This window comes from Cololabis saira, chromosome 15 (genome assembly GCF_033807715.1).
Source record: "Cololabis saira isolate AMF1-May2022 chromosome 15, fColSai1.1, whole genome shotgun sequence".
In the NCBI taxonomy this organism is placed as follows: Eukaryota; Metazoa; Chordata; class Actinopteri; order Beloniformes; family Belonidae; genus Cololabis; species Cololabis saira.
This window is the reverse complement of record NC_084601.1, coordinates 2,744,055-2,765,785: the sequence shown is the minus strand read 5'-3', so window position 1 is coordinate 2,765,785 and position 21,731 is coordinate 2,744,055.

The following is a 21,731-nucleotide window of genomic DNA, read 5'->3' as shown; positions in this document are numbered from 1 at the left end:
CGGTGGGAGCCGGAGCGGCCATGCTAAGATGCTAACGGAGGCTAACGGACAGAAAATGTATCGGTGATTGGTGACAGTGAAAGTTACGGAAGAGAAAATGAGCGAGTGTTGAAATAAAGACAGTAATGTACCAGATATAGTGCTATTTTACCAGAAAACAGTCTAAGTTTTAGATAAAAAGTCGGGAGAGATCTGAGCCTGCAAACGCCGTGAGACGGCAGCAGCACAGACCGCAACACCAGGAAGTGACGCGATGCGTGACGCAATACGTTACCCAATCAGCAAGCCTTACCCCTTTTCAAAGGAGCAACTTCATCTAAAGCTGAATGCAACAAATCAGCAGTGTTACTAGCAAGGAAATCAACATCTGCAGAGGTAGAACCCAGGTCACTGGCCTCGACTACATCACTATTTCGCACTGTCGTAAGATAAGCAATGGCCTCCCTAAATTTAACAATAACTTCATCAGACAAACATCTGCTAAAATAATACCTCCTATTTTGCACTTCAACATCAACAAAATTAAATTCAAACGTTATTAAGTAATGGTCGGATAAAAGGGAGTTTACAGGTGACACCAACAGACCATCAGTTTCAACACCGTAGGTGAGAACGAGATCGAGAGTATGATTAAAACAGTGCGTCGGTTTATCCACTTTTTGTGAGATACCCATTGATTCTAGAAGAGAATCGAAGGCTAATTTAAGATTATCGCTTTCAACATCCATATGAATGTTAAAATCACCCACTATGATGAATTTATCTGTGCTGATCAATAATCCAGAAAGGAAATCTGAAAATTCAGACAAAAACTCTAGATACGCACCAGCAGGGGGCCGGTACACTACCACTAACACAACTGGCTTCTCTGATTTCCAGCTCGGAAATTTCAGACCAAGCATGAGGCTTTCAAATGTATTATAGTTGCACTTAGGTTCAATTTTTGTTTGGAGACCGGAGTTATAAATTGCTGCGACTCCTCCGCCTCGGCCCGTGCTTCTAGGAATGTGATGATTAAAGTAGCCGGGCGGAGTTGATTCATTCAAACTAACATACTCTTCCTCCTGTAACCATGTTTCTGTTAAGCAGAAAATATCACTCCTGCTCTCTGTAATTATATCATTTACTAACAGAGACTTGGAGCTTAATGATCGTATATTTAGTAGTCCGCATCTAATTTTTCGGTCTGTAATTGGTACCAAATGTACATTGGTTTTAATTTTTACAAGGTTATCTTGGTTAACGCCTCTATAACGCTGCACCTGGTGAACTTTTGGAGGGCGGGGAACTGCAACCACTTCTATTTTGCTAGGCACCTGGCCAGAGTCGCCAATATCATGTAATCCTACAGTTTTAGAGTCGCTAATTACATAATGCAATCCTATAGTTTTGTTGGCAGGCGTTGGTCCTCGAGAAGCAGCAGAGAAGTGTGTTAAACTACAGCTCTGCATCCTGGCCTGGACCCTGCATTGTCAGGGGGAGTGTCTAATAACATTGGCCAGATTTCTAGACATAAGAGCTGCACCATCCCGGGTGGGATGAATGCCGTCCCTTCTAATCAGACCGGGCTTTCCCCAGAATGTCTCCCAGTTGTCAATAAAGTCCACGTCGTTTTCTGAACACCACTGAGACAACCAGCGGCGGAGCGAGAGCATGCGACTAAACATGTCATCGCTGGTCAGATTGGGGAGGGGGCCAGAAAAACCTACAGAGTCTTGGCGTAGTTACACACCGAGACAATATTCATTCTGGTTACTTCCGACTGGCGAAGACGGGAGTCGTTAGCTCCGACATTGATGATAACTTTACCATATTTACGATTACCCTTTGCCAGTAGCTTCAAATTTGCTTCTATGTCGCCCGCTCTGGCCCCTGGGATGCACCTAACTAAGGTCTCTGGAGTCGGCCTCACATGTCTCACAATAGAGTCTCCAATCACCAGGGTCGGTTTCTCAACAGATGTGTCGCAAATAATGCGGAGCTAAGCCATTTTGGGCTTTATACGCAAGTAATAAAGGTTTAAATTGGATTCTGAATTTTACGGGTAACCAATGGAGCGACGCCAACACTGGAGAGACGTGGTCTCTCCTGCTAATTCCTTTCAGTACTCGTGCTGCTGCATTTTGGATCAGCTGGAGCCTATTCAGCAAATTACTTGGACATCCTGCTAACAACACATTACAGTAATCTAATTAATATATGGTTTAAACGACAAATCCTGATCGAAAACAACACCAAGGTTTCTCACAGTTGCACTGGAAGCCATCGCAACACCATCTAATCCCTTCCTAAGATGCTCTGGACCAAGAATGATAACCTCTGTTTTATCTGAATTTAGAAGCAAGAAATTTCTGGACATCCAGTCCTTGATGTCCCTAAGACATGCCTGAAGTTTAGCTAACGGTTCTGTTTCATCTGGCTTCATAGACAAGTAGAGCTGCGTATCATCAGCATAGCAATGAAAGTGTATGCCGTGATTCTGGATTATACTTCCCAACGGCTGCATGTATAAACTGAACAAGATTGGCCCTAGCACTGAACCCTGCGGAACACCAAAACAGACCCTTGACTGTTCTGAAGAAACCTCATGTACATGAACAAACTGGAACCTGTCAGATAGATATGATTTAAACCAACGTAGAGCTGTCCCTTTAATCCCAACAACATGCTCTAACCTGTGCAGTAAAATGCCATGATCTATAGTGTCAAAAGCAGCACTGAGGTCCAGTAGAACCAATATGGACACTAATCCCTTATCTGAGGTCCAGTAGAACCAATATGGACACTAATCCCTTATCTGAGGTCCAGTAGAACCAGTATGGACACTAATCCCTTATCTGAGGTCCAGTAGAACCAATATGGACACTAATCCCTTATCTGAGGTCCAGTAGAACCAGTATGGACACTAATCCCTTATCTGAGGTCCAGTAGAACCAGTATGGACACCAATCCCTTATCTGAGGTCCAGTAGAACCAGTATGGACACCAATCCCTTATCTGAGGTCCAGTAGAACCAGTATGGACACCAATCCCTTATCTGAGGTCCAGTAGAACCAGTATGGACACTAATCCCTTATCTGAGGTCCAGTAGAACCAGTATGGACACGAATCACTTATCTGAGGTCCAGTAGAACCAGTATGGACACTAATCCCTTATCTGAGGTCCAGTAGAACCAATATGGACACTAGTCCCTTATCTGAGGACATAAGAAGGTTGTTCGTGACTCGAACCAGTCCCGTCTCTGTGCTATGATGCAATCTGAACCCTGACTGAAACTCAACTCAACTCAACTTTATTTATAAAGCGCTTTAAAACAACCACAGCTGAAACAAAGTGCTGTACATAAGAGGACAAACAATCAACAGCAAAAGACAATAAAAAAAATTAAATAAACAAATAAAATTATATAAAACCACTAAAAACAGAGCGAGGTCTCATACTGGGTTAAAAGCCAATGAAAAAGTAAAAGTGGGTTTTGAGGTCAGTTTTAAAAGCAGACAGTGAGGAGGCCTGTCTGATGTGCAGAGGTAAAATGTTCCACAACTTGGGGGCAGCAACAGAGAAGGCTCGGTCCCCTCTGAGCGTTCGTTTTGACCTCGGTACCTGGAGGAGCAGCTGGTCAGCTGACCTGAGGCACCGGGCGGGGGCGTGGGGGTGAAGAAGCTCCGAGAGGTAGAGTGGAGCAAGACCATTTAAAGATTTAAAAACAAATAAGAGAATCTTAAAATGGATACTAAAATTCACAGGCTTCAAACAGATCATTTCTATACAAATAGTCACATAACTGGCTTGAAATTACCTTTTCCAGAATTTTAGATACAAATGGAAGGTTGGAAATTGGTCTATAATTAGCTAAGGTGTCTGGGTCAAGAGAAGGTTTTTTAAGTAAAGGTTTAATTACTGCCACTTTGAAAACCTGTGGTACATATCCTAAACTTAGGGATAGGTTGATTTGGTCCAGTATTGTCGTACCAATAAGAGAAAAAACATTTTTGAATAGTCGAGTCGGGATGGGGTCTAACATACATGTGGTTGACTTAGCTCTATTAACGAGTGAGGTCAGCTCAGGGAGGTCTATAGGATCAAAAAGGTCTAGAGTCAAGTCAGAGCCTAGGGAAGTCACTAAAGCTGAAGAAACGCCCACAACCGGCTGGTTGATTTCTTCTCTAATTCTCATGATTTTACTGTTAAAGAAGCTCATAAAGTCTTCACTACTGAGAGCTGCAGGAATGCACGGCTCAACAGAGTTGTGACTCTTTGTCAGCCTGGCTACAGTGCTGAACAGAAAACGTGGGTTACTTTTATTATCCTCTATCAACATTGAATAATAAGCTGTTCTGGCTTTGCAAATGGCTTTTTTATATACTATTAAAATATCTTTCCATTCACGATAGAAGTCTACAGACTTACAAGAGTACCACTTCCTTTCCATTTTATGCACGTTTTGTTTCAACATGCAGATATCTGAATTATACCAGGGAGTTAAGCTCCTAATGTTGGAAACCCTTCTTTTCAAAGGAGCAACTTCATCTAAAGCTGAGTGCAACAGATCAGCAGTGTTACTAACAAGGAAATCAACATCAGAGGTAGAACCCAGGTCACTGGCCTCGACTACTTCACTATTTTCCACTGTCGTAAGATGAGCAATGGCCTCCCTAAATTTAGCAATAGCTTCATCAGACAGTGAAGAAACCTGGATTGATGAAGAACTGGAAAAAAGGGGATAAAACCTGGATTGAGGAATAACTGAAAAAAGGAGATAAAACCTGGATACGACACCAGGAAAGAGAACCAGACAAATGACACCAAACCTGGATTGATCTATACCTGAAAAAAATAAGTACACGAGGATTGATGAAGAAACTGCAAGCAAAGACAAACACAGAGAAACAAAAATAACCTGGATTGACCAAGAACTGGGAAAACATGAAGAGACTGGATTCAATACTTGGATTGATAACAAACTGGAACTGGAAAAATAAGAAGTAAAATAGACTAACAAGGAATCTGAAAATCAAAATGAAACCTGTATTCCAAACCTGGATTGATGAAAGAACAGAAGAATGAGATGAAATGTGGAATGACGAAGAACCAGAAGCACAAGAAACCTGGATTTACAAAGAACCAATGTCTTCTCGTTCTTCCAGTTCTTTGTCGATCCTGGAGACGAAACCTGGATGTGAGGCCTGGAAACCTTAATTGACAAATAATTGGAAAATCAAACGAAACCTGCATTGACCAGAAACTGGAAAAATTAGATGAAATAAGAACTGGGAAAATGAAAAGAAACATGGATTAACGAAGATCTGGAAAAATAAGACAACACCTGTATTGATGAAGACCTTGGAAAAAAAGATGAAACCTGTATTGTTGAAGAACCAAGGAACCTTAGACGAAACCTGAATAGATGACCAACAGGAACCAGAAAAAAGACAAGCAACCGGGATTGACGAAGAATCTGAACATAAAACATGAAACCTGGATTCAACAACTGGTTTGACGACAAACCGAAACTGAAAAGAAAAGATGAAAGTGGTTCGATGAAGAATCCGAAAACAAAATGAAACCTTGGTCCAACACCTGAATTGACTACAAACTGGAAAGATGAGATAAAACCAGGATTCGACACCTGGATTAATGACAGTGTATGTTATGTTATGTTTATGTTTATGTTTATGTTTATGTTCATGTTCTGGATCTCTGGAAAGCGTCTAGAGACAACATCTGTTGTATTAGACGCTATATAAATAAAATTGAATTGAATTGAATTAAATGACAAACTGGAACTGGAAAAAAAATATGAAGAGTAAATTGATGAAGAATCTGAAAATCAAAATGAAGCCTGGATTCAACTGTTGCCTGGATTAAGAAAAGTGGAAATTAATAATGAGATGACACCTGGAAAACTGGAAAAATAATATAAAACCTGCATTGATGGAGAAGTGAATAAACAAGAAGAAACCTGGATTCAATACCTGGATTGATGACAAAACAGAATTTGAATTATAAGATAAAAGTGGATTGACGAAACTTGGAAAAATTAGACAAAACCTAGGTTTGATACCTGGAATGAAAACCAAAAGGAACTGGACAAAAGAGAGGTAAGAGGGATTAAAGAAGAACTTGAACTATGACATCAAACCTGGATTGAAAAAGAACCTCAACAAAGGGATAAAAACTGGATTGATGACAAACCGGAACTGGAAAAAGAAGATGAATGGTACATTGAATAGGAATCTGAAAATCAGAATAAAACCTGGATCCAAGTCCAGGATTAAACAAACTGGAAAAATTACACAGAACCTTGGATCGACACCTAAATTGACGACGAACCGTGGACACATGGACTGACGAGTGTGTCTTCAACCTTTGTTTGGAAGTTTGTTCCAAACATCTGGAGCAAAGAAGCTGAATGCAGCTTCTACATGTCTGGTTTCTGATTCTGGAAACTAAAAAAAAACAACAAAAATACATGACACGTGAATTGACGAATAACTGCAAAAACATGAAGAAACCTGGATTGATGAAGAACTGGAAGAATAGGACAAAAACTGGATGACGAATAACTGGAAAAAGGAGATAAAACCTGGATACGACACCAGGAAAAAGAACCAGACAAATGAGACCAAATTTGGATTGATCTATACCAGAAAAAAATAAGCACACGTGGATTGATGAAGAAACTGCAAGCAAAGACAAACACAGAAAAACAAAAATAACCTGGATTGACCAAGAACTGGAAAAACATGAAGAGACTGGATTCAATACTTGGATTGATAACAAACTGGAACTGGAAAAATAAGAAGTAAAATAGACTAACAAGGAATCTGAAAATCAAAATGAAACCTGTATTCCAAACCTGGATTGATGAAAGAACAGAAGAATGAGATGAAATGTGGAATGACGAAGAACCAGAAGAACAAGAAGAAACCTGGATTTACAAAGAACCAGTGTCTTCTCGTTCTTCCAGTTCTTTGTCGATCCTGGAGACGAAACCTGGATGTGAGGCCTGGAAACCTTAACTGACAAATAATTGGAAAATCAAAACGAAACCTGCATTGACCGGAAACTGGAAAAATTAGATGAAATAAGAACTGGGAAAATGAAAAGAAACATGGATTAACGAAGATCTGGAAAAATAAGACAACACCTGTATTGATGAAGACCTTGGAAAAAAAGATGAAACCTGTGTTGTTGAGGAACCGAGGAAATTAGACGAAACCTGAATAGATGACCAACAGGAAATAAATAAAAAAAATAAATAAATAAAAAATGAAACCTGGATTCAACAACTGGTTTGACAACAAACCGAAACTGAAAAAAAAGTGGATCGACGAAGAATCCGAAGAAAAAATGAAACCTTAGTCCAACACCTGAATTGACTACAAACTGGAAAGATGAAATAAAACAAGGATTCAAAACCTGGATTGATGAAGAAACAGAATTTGAAAGATAAGATAAAACGTGGATTGACGAAGAATCTGAAAATAAGAAAAAAAACCTGGATGTGAGACCTGGAAACCTTACAAATAATTGGAAAAATTAGATGAAATATTGATTGACGAAAAACTGGGAAAATAAAAAGAAATTGATTAATGAAGATCTGGAAAGAAAAGACAACACCTGAATTGACTACAAACTGGAAAGATGAGATAAAACCAGGATTCGACACCTGATTGATGAAAAACTGGGACTGGTAAAAAAAAATATGAAAAGTAAATTGATGAAGAATCTGAAAACCGGAGTTGACGCAAAATCGGCGAAATGAAACGAAGCGTTGATTGATGATGAAGTGGAAAAATTAGATGAAACCGGGATTGACACAAAATTCGCGAAATGAAATGAAGTGTTCATTGATGATGACGTGTAAAAATGATATAAGGCATGGTTGGACATCAAAATGGAAAAATTAGATGAAACCGGGATTGACGAAAAATCGCGAAATGAAAAGAAGCGTCGATTGATGAAGAAGTGGAAAAATTATATGAAACCGGAGTTGACGCAAAATCGGCGAAATGAAACAAAGCGTTGATTGATGATGAAGTGGAAAAATTAGATGAAACCGGGATTGACGCAAAATCGTGAAATGAAACAAAGCGTTGATTGATGATGAAGTGGAAAAATTAGATGAAACCGGAGTTGATGCAAAATCCGCGAAATTAAACGAAGTGTTTATTGATAATGACGTGGAAAAATTAGATGAGGCATGGTTGGACATCAAAATGGAAAAATTAGATGAAACCGGGGTTGACGCAAAATTGCGAAATGAAACGAAGCGTTGATTGATGATGAAGTGGTAAAATGAGATGAAACCGGGGTTGATGCAAAATCCGCGAAATGAAACGAAGTGTCAAATTGATGATGAAGTGGAAAAATTAGATGAAACCGGAGTTGACACAAAATCGCGAAATGAAACGAAGTGTCGATTGATGATGAAGTGGAAAAATTAGATGAAACCAGAGTTGACGCAAAATCGGCGAAATGAAACGAAGCGTTGATTGATGATGAAGTGGAAAAATTAGATGAAACCGGAGTTGACAAAAAATCGCGAAATGAAACGAAGTGTCGATTGATGATGAAGTGGAAAAATTAGATGAAACCAGAGTTGACGCAAAATCGGCGAAATGAAACGAAGCGTTGATTGATGATGAAGTGGAAAAATTAGATGAAATCGGGATTGACGCAAAATCGTGAAATGAAACGAAGCGTTGATTGATGATGAATTGGAAAAATTAGATGAAACCGGAGTTGATGCAAAATCTGCGAAATGAAAAGAAGCATCGATTGATGAAGAAGTGGAAAAATTAGATGAAACCGGGATTGACGCAAAATCGTGAAATGAAAAGAAGCGTTGATTGATGAAGAAGTGGAAAAATTAGATGAAACCGGAGTTGACGCAAAATCGCGAAATGAAACGAAGCGTTGATTGATGATGAAGTGGAAAAATTTGATGACACCGGGGTTGACGCAAAATGAAACGAAGCATCGATTGAGGATGAAGTGGTAAAATGAGATGAAACCGGGGTTGACGCAAAATCCGCGAAATGAAACGAAATGTCAAATTGATGATGAAGTGGAAAAATTTGATGAAACCGGAGTTGACGCAAAATCGCGAAATGAAACAAAGTGTTTATTGATGATGAAGTGGAAAAATTAGATGAAACCGGAGTTGACGCAAAATCGGCGAAATGAAACGAAGTATCGATTGATGATGAAGTGGAAAAATTAGATGAAACCGGAGTTGACGCAAAATCGGCGAAATGAAACGAAGTATCGATTGATGATGAAGTGGAAAAATTAGATGAAACCGGAGTTGACGCAGAATACGCGAAATGAAACGAAGTGTTTATCGATGATGACGTGTAAAAATGATTAGAGGCATGGTTGGACATCAAAATGGAAAAATTAGATGAAACCAAGGTTGACGCAAAATCGCAAAATGAAACGAAGCGTCGATTGATGAAGAAGTGGAAAAATTAGATGAAACCGGAGTTGACGCAAAATCGGCGAAATGAAACGAAGCGTTGATTGATGATGAAGTGGAAAAATTAGATGTAACGGGGATTGACGCAAAATCGTGGAATGAAACGAAGCGTTGATTGATGATGAAGTGGAAAAATTAGATGAAACTGGAGTTGACGCAAAATCGGCGAAATGAAACGAAGCATCGATTGATGATGAAGTAGAGAAATTTAGATGAAACCGGGGTTGACGAAAAATCGCGAAATGAAACGAAGCGTTGATTGATGAAGTGGAAAAATTAGATGAAACCGGAGTTGACGCAAAATCGGCGTAATGAAACGAAGCGACGATTGATGATGAAGTAGAGAAGTTAGACGAAACCGGGATTGACGCAAAATCGTGAAATGAAAAGAAGCGTTGATTGATGATGAAGTGGAAAAATTAGATGAAACCGGAGTTGACGCAAAATCGGCGAAATGAAACGAAGCGTTGATTGATGATGAAGTGGAAAAATTAGATGAAACGGGGATTGACGCAAAATCGTGGAATGAAACGAAGCGTTGATTGATGATAAGTGGAAAAATTTGATGACACCGGGGTTGACGCAAAATCGCGAAATGAAACGAAGCATTGATTGATGATGAAGTGGAAAAATTAGATGAAACTGGAGTTGACGCAAAATCGGCGAAATGAAACGAAGCATCGATTGATGATGAAGTAGAGAAATTTAGATGAAACCGGGGTTGACGAAAAATCGCGAAATGAAACGAAGCGTTGATTGATGAAGTGGAAAAATTAGATGAAACCGGAGTTGACGCAAAATCGGCGAAATGAAACGAAGCGACGATTGATGATGAAGTAGAGAAGTTAGACGAAACCGGGATTGACGCAAAATCGTGAAATGAAAAGAAGCGTTGATTGATGATGAAGTGGAAAAATTAGATGAAACCGGAGTTGACGCAAAATCGGCGAAATGAAACGAAGCGTTGATTGATGATGAAGTGGAAAAATTAGATGAAACCGGGATTGACGCAAAATTGTGAAATGAAACGAAGCGTTGATTGATGATGAAGTGGAAAAATTAGATGAAACCGGAGTTGACGCAAAATCGGCAAAATGAAACAAAGCGTTGATTGATGATGAAGTGGAAAAATTAGATGAAACCGGGGTTGACGCAAAATTGCGAAATGAAACAAAGCGTTGATTGATGATGAAGTGGAAAAATTAGATGAAACCGGGATTGGCGCAAAATCGTGAAATGAAACGAAGCGTTGATTGATGATGAAGTGGAAAAATTAGATGAAACCGGAGTTGACGCAAAATTCGAGAAATGAAATGAAGTGTTCATTGATGATGACGTGTAAAAATGATATAAGGCATGGTTGGACATCAAAATGGAAAAATTTGATGAAACCCGGGTTGACGCAAAATCGCGAAATGAAACAAAGCGTTGATTGATGATGAAGTGGAAAAATTAGATGAAACCGGAGTTGACGCAAAATCGGCGAAATGAAACGAAGTATCGATTGATGATGAAGTGGAAAAATTAGATGAAACCGGAGTTGACGCAAAATCGGCGAAATGAAACGAAGTATCGATTGATGATGAAGTGGAAAAATTAGATGAAACCGGAGTTGACGCAGAATACGCGAAATGAAACGAAGTGTTTATCGATGATGACGTGTAAAAATGATTAGAGGCATGGTTGGACATCAAAATGGAAAAATTAGATGAAACCAAGGTTGACGCAAAATCGCAAAATGAAACGAAGCGTCGATTGATGAAGAAGTGGAAAAATTAGATGAAACCGGAGTTGACGCAAAATCTGCGAAATGAAACGAAGCGTTGATTGATGATGAAGTGGAAAAATTAGATGTAACGGGGATTGACGCAAAATCGTGGAATGAAACGAAGCGTTGATTGATGATGAAGTGGAAAAATTTGATGACACCGGGGTTGACGCAAAATCGCGAAATGAAACGAAGCGTTGATTGATGATGAAGTGGAAAAATTAGATGAAACTGGAGTTGACGCAAAATCGGCGAAATGAAACGAAGCATCGATTGATGATGAAGTAGAGAAATTTAGATGAAACCGGGGTTGACGAAAAATCGCGAAATGAAACGAAGCGTTGATTGATGAAGTGGAAAAATTAGATGAAACCGGAGTTGACGCAAAATCGGCGAAATGAAACGAAGCGACGATTGATGATGAAGTAGAGAAGTTAGACGAAACCGGGATTGACGCAAAATCGTGAAATGAAAAGAAGCGTTGATTGATGATGAAGTGGAAAAATTAGATGAAACCGGAGTTGACGCAAAATCGGCGAAATGAAACGAAGCGTTGATTGATGATGAAGTGGAAAAATTAGATGAAACGGGGATTGACGCAAAATCGTGGAATGAAACGAAGCGTTGATTGATGATAAGTGGAAAAATTTGATGACACCGGGGTTGACGCAAAATCGCGAAATGAAACGAAGCGTTGATTGATGATGAAGTGGAAAAATTAGATGAAACTGGAGTTGACGCAAAATCGGCGAAATGAAACGAAGCATCGATTGATGATGAAGTAGAGAAATTTAGATGAAACCGGGGTTGACGAAAAATCGCGAAATGAAACGAAGCGTTGATTGATGAAGTGGAAAAATTAGATGAAACCGGAGTTGACGCAAAATCGGCGAAATGAAACGAAGCGACGATTGATGATGAAGTAGAGAAGTTAGACGAAACCGGGATTGACGCAAAATCGTGAAATGAAAAGAAGCGTTGATTGATGATGAAGTGGAAAAATTAGATGAAACCGGAGTTGACGCAAAATCGGCGAAATGAAACGAAGCGTTGATTGATGATGAAGTGGAAAAATTAGATGAAACCGGGATTGACGCAAAATTGTGAAATGAAACGAAGCGTTGATTGATGATGAAGTGGAAAAATTAGATGAAACCGGAGTTGACGCAAAATCGGCAAAATGAAACAAAGCGTTGATTGATGATGAAGTGGAAAAATTAGATGAAACCGGGGTTGACGCAAAATTGCGAAATGAAACAAAGCGTTGATTGATGATGAAGTGGAAAAATTAGATGAAACCGGGATTGGCGCAAAATCGTGAAATGAAACGAAGCGTTGATTGATGATGAAGTGGAAAAATTAGATGAAACCGGAGTTGACGCAAAATTCGAGAAATGAAATGAAGTGTTCATTGATGATGACGTGTAAAAATGATATAAGGCATGGTTGGACATCAAAATGGAAAAATTTGATGAAACCCGGGTTGACGCAAAATCGCGAAATGAAACAAAGCGTTGATTGATGATGAAGTGGAAAAATTAGATGAAACCGGGATTGGTGCAAAATCGTGAAATGAAACGAAGCGTCGATTGAGGATGAAGTGGAAAAATTAGATGAAACCGGAGTTGACGCAAAATCGGGGAAATGAAACGAAGCATTGATTGATGATGAAGTGGAAAAATTTGATGACACCGGGGTTGACGCAAAATCGCGAAATGAAACGAAGCGTTGATTGAGGATGAAGTGGTAAAATGAGATGAAACCGGGGTTGACGCAAAATCCGTGAAATGAAACGAAGTGTCAAATTGATGATGAAGTGGAAAAATTAGATGAAACCGGAGTTGACGCAGAATACGCGAAATGAAACAAAGTGTTTATTGATGATGACGTGTAAAAATGATATGAGGCATGGTTGGACATAAAAATGGAAAAATTAGATGAAAACAAGGTTGACGCAAAATCGCAAAATGAAACGAAGCGTTGATTGATGATGAAGTGGAAAAATTAGATGAAAACAAGGTTGACGAAAAATCACGAAATGAAACGAAGCGTTTATTGATGATGAAGTGGAAAAATTAGATGAAACCGGAGTTGACGCAAAATCGGCGAAATGAAACGAAGCGTCGATTGATGATGAAGTAGAGAAATTTAGATGAAACCGGGGTTGACGCAAAATCGCGAAATGAAACAAAGTGTTTATTGATGATGACGTGTAAAAATGATATAAGGCATGGTTGGACATCAAAATGGAAAAATTTGATGAAACCCGGGTTGACGCAAAATCGCGAAATGAAACAAAGCGTTGATTGATGATGAAGTGGAAAAATTAGATGAAACCGGGATTGGCGCAAAATCGTGAAATGAAACGAAGCGTCGATTGAGGATGAAGTGGAAAAATTAGATGAAACCGGAGTTGACGCAAAATCGGCGAAATGAAACGAAGCATTGATTGATGATGAAGTGGAAAAATTTGATGACACCGGGGTTGACGCAAAATCGCGAAATGAAACGAAGCGTCGATTGAGGATGAAGTGGTAAAATGAGATGAAACCGGGGTTGACGCAAAATCCGTGAAATGAAACGAAGCGACGATTGATGATGAAGTAGAGAAGTTAGACGAAACAGGGGTTGACGCAGAATACGCAAAATGAAACGAAGTGTTTATTGATGATGAAGTGGAAAAATTAGATGAAACCGGAGTTGACGCAGAATCCGCGAAATGAAACGAAGTATCGATTGATGATGAAGTGGAAAAATTAGATGAAACCGGAGTTGACGCAGAATACGCGAAATGAAACAAAGTGTTTATTGATGATGACGTGTAAAAATGATATAAGGCATGGTTGGACATCAAAATGGAAAAATTTGATGAAACCCGGGTTGACGCAAAATCGCGAAATGAAACAAAGCGTTGATTGATGATGAAGTGGAAAAATTAGATGAAACCGGGATTGGCGCAAAATCGTGAAATGAAACGAAGCGTCGATTGAGGATGAAGTGGAAAAATTAGATGAAACCGGAGTTGACGCAAAATCGGCGAAATGAAACGAAGCATTGATTGATGATGAAGTGGAAAAATTTGATGACACCGGGGTTGACGCAAAATCGCGAAATGAAACGAAGCGTCGATTGAGGATGAAGTGGTAAAATGAGATGAAACCGGGGTTGACGCAAAATCCGTGAAATGAAACGAAGCGACGATTGATGATGAAGTAGAGAAGTTAGACGAAACAGGGGTTGACGCAGAATACGCAAAATGAAACGAAGTGTTTATTGATGATGAAGTGGAAAAATTAGATGAAACCGGAGTTGACGCAGAATCCGCGAAATGAAACGAAGTATCGATTGATGATGAAGTGGAAAAATTAGATGAAACCGGAGTTGACGCAGAATACGCGAAATGAAACGAAGTGTTTATCGATGATGACGTGTAAAAATGATATGAGGCATGGTTGGACATCAAAATGGAAAAATTAGATGAAACCAAGGTTGACGCAAAATCGCGAAATGAAACGAAGCGTCGATTGATGAAGAAGTGGAAAAATTAGATGAAACCGGAGTTCACGCAAAATCGGCGAAATGAAACGAAGTATCGATTGATGATGAAGTGGAAAAATTAGATGAAACCGGAGTTGACGCAGAATACGCGAAATGAAACGAAGTGTTTATCGATGATGACGTGTAAAAATGATATGAGGCATGGTTGAATATCAAAATGGAAAAATTAGATGAAACCAAGGTTGACGCAAAATCGCGAAATGAAACGAAGCGTCGATTGATGAAGTGGAAAAATTAGATGAAACCGGAGTTGACGCAAAATCGGCGAAATGAAACGAAGCGTCGATTGAGGATGAAGTGGTAAAATGAGATGAAACCGGGGTTGACGCAAAATCGCGAAATTAAACGAAGTGTCGATTGATGATGAAGTGGAAAAATTAGATGAAACCGGAGTTGACGCAGAATACGCGAAATGAAACAAAGTGTTTAGTGATGATGACGTGTAAAAATGATATGAGGCATGGTTGGACATCGAAATTGAAAAATTAGATGAAAACAAGGTTGACGCAAAATCGCGAAATGAAACGAAGCGTTGATTTATGATGAAGTGGAAAAATTAGATGAAAACAAGGTTGACGCAAAATCGCGAAATGAAACGAGGCGTTGATTGATGATGAAGTGGAAAAATTAGATGATACTGGAGTTGACGCAAAATCGCAAAATGAAACGAAGCGTCGATTGATGATGAAGTAGAGAAATTTAGATGAAACCGGGGTTGACGCAAAATCGCGAAATGAAACGAAGCGTCGATTGATGAAGTGGAAAAATTAGATGAAACCGGAGTTGACGCAAAATCGGCGAAATGAAACGAAGCGACGATTGATGATGAAGTAGAGAAGTTAGACGAAACCGGGGTTGACGCAAAATCCGCGAAATGAAACGAAGCGTTGATTGATGATGAAGTGGAAAAATTAGATGAAACTGGAGTTGACGCAAAATCGGCGAAATGAAACGAAGCGTCGATTGATGAAGTGGAAAAATTAGATGAAACCAGAGTTGACGCAAAATCGGCGAAATGAAACGAAGCGACGATTGATGATGAAGTAGAGAAGTTAGACGAAACAGGGGTTGACGCAGAATACGCAAAATGAAACGAAGTGTTTATTGATGATGAAGTGGAAAAATTAGATGAAACCGGAGTTGACGCAGAATACGCGAAATGAAACGAAGTGTTTATTGATGATGACGTGTAAAAATTAGTTGAAACCCGGGATTTACGCAAAATCGTGAAATGAAACAAAGCGTTGATTGATGATGAAGTGGAAAAATGAGATGAAACCGGGGTTGACGCAAAATCGCGAAATTAAACGAAGTGTCGATTGATGATGAAGTGGAAAAATTAGATGAAACCGGAGTTGACGCAGAATACGCGAAATGAAACAAAGTGTTTAGTGATGATGACGTGTAAAAATGATATGAGGCATGGTTGGACATCGAAATTGAAAAATTAGATGAAAACAAGGTTGACGCAAAATCGCGAAATGAAACGAAGCGTTGATTTATGATGAAGTGGAAAAATTAGATGAAAACAAGGTTGACGCAAAATCGCGAAATGAAGCGAAGCGTTGATTGATGATGAAGTGGAAAAATTAGATGATACTGGAGTTGACGCAAAATCGCGAAATGAAACGAAGCGTCGATTGATGATGAAGTAGAGAAATTTAGATGAAACCGGGGTTGACGCAAAATCGCGAAATGAAACGAAGCGTCGATTGATGAAGTGGAAAAATTAGATGAAACCGGAGTTGACGCAAAATCGGCGAAATGAAACGAAGCGTCGATTGAGGATGAAGTGGTAAAATGAGATGAAACCGGGGTTGACGCAAAATCGCGAAATTAAACGAAGTGTCGATTGATGATGAAGTGGAAAAATTAGATGAAACCGGAGTTGACGCAGAATACGCGAAATGAAACAAAGTGTTTAGTGATGATGACGTGTAAAAATGATATGAGGCATGGTTGGACATCGAAATTGAAAAATTAGATGAAAACAAGGTTGACGCAAAATCGCGAAATGAAACGAAGCGTTGATTTATGATGAAGTGGAAAAATTAGATGAAAACAAGGTTGACGCAAAATCGCGAAATGAAACGAGGCGTTGATTGATGATGAAGTGGAAAAATTAGATGATACTGGAGTTGACGCAAAATCGCAAAATGAAACGAAGCGTCGATTGATGATGAAGTAGAGAAATTTAGATGAAACCGGGGTTGACGCAAAATCGCGAAATGAAACGAAGCGTCGATTGATGAAGTGGAAAAATTAGATGAAACCGGAGTTGACGCAAAATCGGCGAAATGAAACGAAGCGACGATTGATGATGAAGTAGAGAAGTTAGACGAAACCGGGGTTGACGCAAAATCCGCGAAATGAAACGAAGCGTTGATTGATGATGAAGTGGAAAAATTAGATGAAACTGGAGTTGACGCAAAATCGGCGAAATGAAACGAAGCGTCGATTGATGAAGTGGAAAAATTAGATGAAACCAGAGTTGACGCAAAATCGGCGAAATGAAACGAAGCGACGATTGATGATGAAGTAGAGAAGTTAGACGAAACAGGGGTTGACGCAGAATACGCAAAATGAAACGAAGTGTTTATTGATGATGAAGTGGAAAAATTAGATGAAACCGGAGTTGACGCAGAATACGCGAAATGAAACGAAGTGTTTATTGATGATGACGTGTAAAAATTAGTTGAAACCCGGGATTTACGCAAAATCGTGAAATGAAACAAAGCGTTGATTGATGATGAAGTGGAAAAATGAGATGAAACCGGGGTTGACGCAAAATCGCGAAATTAAACGAAGTGTCGATTGATGATGAAGTGGAAAAATTAGATGAAACCGGAGTTGACGCAGAATACGCGAAATGAAACAAAGTGTTTAGTGATGATGACGTGTAAAAATGATATGAGGCATGGTTGGACATCGAAATTGAAAAATTAGATGAAAACAAGGTTGACGCAAAATCGCGAAATGAAACGAAGCGTTGATTTATGATGAAGTGGAAAAATTAGATGAAAACAAGGTTGACGCAAAATCGCGAAATGAAGCGAAGCGTTGATTGATGATGAAGTGGAAAAATTAGATGATACTGGAGTTGACGCAAAATCGCGAAATGAAACGAAGCGTCGAATGATGATGAAGTAGAGAAATTTAGATGAAACCGGGGTTGACGCAAAATCGCGAAATGAAACGAAGCGTCGATTGATGAAGTGGAAAAATTAGATGAAACTGGAGTTGACGCAAAATCGGCGAAATGAAACGAAGCGTCGATTGATGAAGTGGAAAAATTAGATGAAACCAGAGTTGACGCAAAATCGGCGAAATGAAACGAAGCGACGATTGATGATGAAGTAGAGAAGTTAGACGAAACAGGGGTTGACGCAGAATACGCAAAATGAAACGAAGTGTTTATTGATGATGAAGTGGAAAAATTAGATGAAACCGGAGTTGACGCAGAATACGCGAAATGAAACGAAGTGTTTATTGATGATGACGTGTAAAAATTAGTTGAAACCCGGGATTTACGCAAAATCGTGAAATGAAACAAAGCGTTGATTGATGATGAAGTGGAAAAATGAGATGAAACCGGGGTTGACGCAAAATCGCGAAATTAAACGAAGTGTCGATTGATGATGAAGTGGAAAAATTAGATGAAACCGGAGTTGACGCAGAATACGCGAAATGAAACAAAGTGTTTAGTGATGATGACGTGTAAAAATGATATGAGGCATGGTTGGACATCGAAATTGAAAAATTAGATGAAAACAAGGTTGACGCAAAATCGCGAAATGAAACGAAGCGTTGATTTATGATGAAGTGGAAAAATTAGATGAAAACAAGGTTGACGCAAAATCGCGAAATGAAGCGAAGCGTTGATTGATGATGAAGTGGAAAAATTAGATGATACTGGAGTTGACGCAAAATCGCGAAATGAAACGAAGCGTCGATTGATGATGAAGTAGAGAAATTTAGATGAAACCGGGGTTGACGCAAAATCGCGAAATGAAACGAAGCGTCGATTGATGAAGTGGAAAAATTAGATGAAACTGGAGTTGACGCAAAATCGGCGAAATGAAACGAAGCGTCGATTGATGAAGTGGAAAAATTAGATGAAACCGGAGTTGACGCAAAATCGGCGAAATGAAACGAAGCGACGATTGATGATGAAGTAGAGAAGTTAGACGAAACAGGGGTTGACGCAGAATACGCAAAATGAAACGAAGTGTTTATTGATGATGAAGTGGAAAAATTAGATGAAACCGGAGTTGACGCAGAATACGCGAAATGAAACGAAGTGTTTATTGATGATGACGTGTAAAAATTAGTTGAAACCCGGGATTTACGCAAAATCGTGAAATGAAACAAAGCGTTGATTGATGATGAAGTGGAAAAATTAGACGAAACCGGAGTTGACGCAAAATCCGCGAAATGAAAAGAAGCGTCGATTGATGAAGTGGAAAAATTAGATGAAACCGGAGTTGACGCAAAATCGGCGAAATGAAACGAAGGGGCGATTGATGATGAAGTAGAGAAATTAGACGAAACCGGGGTTGACGCAAAATCCGCGAAATGAAACGAAGTGTCAAATTGATGATGAAGTGGAAAAATTAGATGAAATCGGAGTTGACGCAGAATACGCAAAATGAAACGAAGTGTTTATTGATGATGAAGTGGAAAAATTAGATGAAACCGGAGTTGACGCAGAATCGGCGAAATGAAACGAAGTATCGATTGATGATGAAGTGGAAAAATTAGATGAAACCGGAGTTGACGCAGAATACGCGAAATGAAACGAAGTGTTTATCGATGATGACGTGTAAAAATGGTATGAGGCATGCTTGGACATCAAAATGGAAAAATTAGATGAAACCAAGGTTGACGCAAAATCGCGAAATGAAACGAAGCGTCGATTGATGATGAAGTGGAAAAATTAGATGAAACCGGAGTTGACGCAAAATCCGCGAAATGAAACGAAGCGTTGATTGATGATGAAGTGGAAAAATTAGACGAAACCGGAGTTTACGCAAAATCCGCGAAATGAAAAGAAGCGTCGATTGATGAAGTGGAAAAATTCGATGAAACCGGAGTTGACGCAAAATCGGCGAAATGAAACGAAGCGTCGATTGATGATGAAGTAGAGAAATTAGACGAAACTGGGGTTGACGCAAAATCCGCGAAATGAAACGAAGTGTCAAATTGATGATGAAGTGGAAAAATTAGATGAAACCGGAGTTGACGCAAAATCGGCGAAATGAAACGAAGCATTGATTGATGATGAAGTGGAAAAATTTGATGACACCGGGGTTGACGCAAAATGAAACGAAGCGTCGATTGAGGATGAAGTGGTAAAATGAGATGAAACCGGGGTTGACGCAAAATCCGTGAAATGAAACGAAGTGTCAAATTGATGATGAAGTGGAAAAATTAGATGAAACCGGAGTTGACGCAGAATACGCGAAATGAAACAAAGTGTTTATTGATGATGACGTGTAAAAATGATATGAGGCATGGTTGGACATAAAAATGGAAAAATTTGATGAAAACAAGGTTGACGCAAAATCGCGAAATGAAACGAAGCGTTGATTGATGATGAAGTGGAAAAATTAGATGAAAACAAGGTTGACGAAAAATCGCGAAATGAAACGAAGCGTTGATTGATGATGAAGTGGAAAAATTAGATGAAACCGGAGTTGACGCAAAATCAGCGAAATGAAACGAAGCGTCGATTGATGATGAAGTAGAGAAATTTAGATGAAACCGGGGTTGACGCAAAATCGCGAAATGAAACGAAGTGTTTATTGATGATGACGTGTAAAAATGATATAAGGCATGGTTGGACATCAAAATGGAAAAATTAGATGAAACCGGGGTTGACGCAAAATCGCGAAATGAAACAAAGCGTTGATTGATGATGAAGTGGAAAAATTAGATGAAACCGGGATTAGCGCAAAATCGTGAAATGAAATGAAGCGTTGATTGATGATGAAGTGGAAAAATTAGATGAAACCGGAGTTGACGCAAAATTCGCGAAATGAAATTATGTGTTCATTGATGATGACGTGTAAAAATGATATAAGGCATGGTTGGACATCAAAATGGAAAAATTAGATGAAACCGGAGTTGACGCAAAATCGGCGAAATGAAACGAAGCGACGATTGATGATGAAGTAGAGAAGTTAGACGAAACAGGGGTTGACGCAGAATACGCAAAATGAAACGAAGTGTTTATTGATGATGAAGTGGAAAAATTAGATAAAACCGGAGTTGACGCAGAATACGCGAAATGAAACGAAGTGTTTATTGATGATGACGTGTAAAAATTAGTTGAAACCCGGGATTTACGCAAAATCGTGAAATGAAACAAAGCGTTGATTGATGATGAAGTGGAAAAATTAGACGAAACCGGAGTTGACGCAAAATCCGCGAAATGAAAAGAAGCGTCGATTGATGAAGTGGAAAAATTAGATGAAACCGGAGTTGACGCAAAATCGGCGAAATGAAACGAAGTGTCAAATTGACGATGAAGTGGAAAAATTAGATGAAACCGGAGTTGACGCAGAATCGGCGAAATGAAACGAAGTATCGATTGATGATGAAGTGGAAAAATTAGATGGAACCGGAGTTGACGCAGAATACGCGAAATGAAACGAAGTGTTTATCGATGATGACGTGTAAAAATGATATGAGGCATGGTTGGACATCAAAATGGAAAAATTAGATGAAACCAAGGTTGACGCAAAATCGCGAAATGAAACGAAGCGTCGATTGATGAAGAAGTGGAAAAATTAGATGAAACCGGAGTTGACGCAAAATCGGCGAAATGAAACGAAGTATCGATTGATGATGAGAGTGGAAAAATTAGATGAAACCGGAGTTGACGCAGAATACGCGAAATGAAACGAAGTGTTTATCGA